Here is a 2,651-nt window from a genome sequence, read left to right on the forward strand (position 1 = left end):
AGATTTTGTTTATAAGACAGGAAGGTATTTAATCTTAGGTGAAAAAAAGCCAGAGTGATTTTTTTTTGTGAGAGCTGCGTAGTCCTCTGTTGCTTGTGATTGCAGCATCCTACACTAGGTCTGTTTCTCCATAGCAATTAAGGGTAAATTGCCTCAGACATGGAACAAGCAGAGCTGCTCTGATTATGGAGATGAAAAGTGCAAACAATTGGGATTAACCCCGGGGATGCTGCAGCTGCTATGATTTTATTTAACTTGTGATAATATTTCTTGTAAAGTACTTAAGAATGTTTCACACAGGAATAATTTTCAGCAATTTTAAAAGAGGAACTAACATCTGAACTGACATAGGTCTAGCTTCTTATATACAACGAGTGAGCGAGCAGGTTTAGGGACTTAAGTGTATACCATTTTGCACATAAAGGATTACAACATGGTGCTCTCAGTTTGGCTGGTGGTCCCCAAGTCACAGGGGTGAGGTAGATGTCTACTGGTTCATGATTTTCATTGTTGTTTTTTATTTATTATTATTATTATTATTTTAACCCCTTTGATGCCTAAATTACCAATATACACAGTAGACAGATTAATATTTTTACAGGTTACACATAAATTATTACTAGACAAGGTAACCAAACGCATACCTCCCAACATGACCCTCTCCAGGAGGGACATAATGCTCTGTTTCTGGATTTTCCTCTCAATTTATGATTTCTTGTCACCTGTGGTGAAACACCTTTCTCGTCAATTAACCTGTTTAACACAGGTGATGGTAATCATACATTCAGGGGGAAGTCCAGAAACAGAGCAGAGCATTGTGGGGTAGATGTAGGTGGTGGAGCTACAGATGGTAAAAGCAGAGTGTCCAAAAAAATCCACCCTGCTGGACACTCTGCTTTTTACCATATGTGGCTCCACCACCTACACTGGATGAGAGGGAAATATATGTTTTTTCTTTATTGATGTTTTTATTGTGAAAGGATAAAAATCCTTTTATCAATAAATATCCACCTTCTGTCTAGTTCACCCTTTGCGCCCAAGGTATTTTTCATTTCTTCCCTACTAATCTAACACCCATATCTGACTCTCTTTGCACGTGACGGCCCCCTGCAGTGCACATAATATTTATTCGCCTCTAGATATTGCTATATCTAAACTAGAATATTTTAAAACTGGTACCCAATTATGAATAGTTTTTGAACTAAGGCCAGTTTATTTGATGACCGAGAATAACAGTGTCTGGGCCATAGCTATTAAAATTGTGATTGATTGCTTTAATCTTCTCATCAATAATATTTGTGTTATATTGTCTTTTATATGTATAGCAATAATTTGGAGTCATGGGTAAATCAGTCAGGCGCTTTGGAAGGTAGTAGGAAATCTCTCGGTAAAGGGTCTATGCTAGAAACTGTAAAGCCTGGGTTCATCCATCTCTATTATTCTCGCCTGACATTTAGTTAAACTGTTCTGATTCAAATGGGGTTTATTTTGTATGTATTATCCAGTATGTTGTTTGCATTGTAATAATGTACAGAAGCCAAGTTCAATGTTGCTGCGCCAATTGCCACGCGACTCCTGTAGCGATCAGCACAATCCGGTCACCACACGAGTTCATCTAATTCACTTCCACATCTCCCATGGGTGTGAATTTGGCACAAACAAGCATAAGTGGCCAGATTGCTGAATCGATGAGCGTGACTACATCCGTATATACATCATTGTATACATTAGTATAATGCCCTGTGATTCTATACGCACATTGTTATGTTACTGAATGTAAACGCGGAGTTGCTATTATTGATCAACTCAAAATGGGAAACATGTGAGGGGGGGGGGGGGAATTAAGCACATGTAGCTGGTGATAGATTTGTCCATATTTTGAACACTAATTTTTTCTTAATTCTTAATTTTATTCAATGTGTGTAAAATCACATAATCAAGAGCAGAAGTCTGTTTTGTATGCTTGGGTCATAATTCAATACTCCCCTCCCCTACTTTTTTTTTTTTTTTAAAGAATTCCCCTTCCTCAGTGCCCGCATGTGAAACACGTCCAAATCATAAAAAAAGCCCTACAACCTGAAACCCTTGTAAACACCAAAACCATTGGACTTGAATCTTTTTCCCTTATTATGCCTAATTAAAAGGACAAAAAAAAGCTGACCTACTGTATCACTTGTTTAGATGACATCAACCTATAGTAAAGGATATAGATCAAACATACTTTGTATTCTGTATGCAGCAGTTACAGCTGCCTGTGACTAGATCCACTTTAAATAATGAAACACAATGAAGGCTGCAACCAGCGATATTCTCTGATATTCCACGTAAGGTGCAGGCAACTGGAACAGAGCACAGTAAAATGAAGGCATTGCACATGCATCGCCAATTACAAATACCTCAGGAATATGTTCTTGTAAATAAAGTGTTTATGCGGCATCTGATGGGTCTGGGGCATAAAGGGTTACACACATTTCTTGGTCAAATCATTCACAGCACGCTATCACATGAACACTCCAGTTTCCCTATTAGGTCCGCCATAGAATTCTAAGAAGCAAAACAAATTAAATCTACAATTTTAAATTAAAAGGCTTTCTGGTCTATTAAGTTTTCTTTAAGTAACGACTCAACACCATTAAGTTACCAATTCTGGG

The sequence above is a fragment of the Crinia signifera genome, chromosome 7, assembly GCF_055691185.1.
Source record: "Crinia signifera chromosome 7, ASM5569118v1, whole genome shotgun sequence".
In the NCBI taxonomy this organism is placed as follows: domain Eukaryota; kingdom Metazoa; phylum Chordata; class Amphibia; order Anura; family Myobatrachidae; genus Crinia; species Crinia signifera.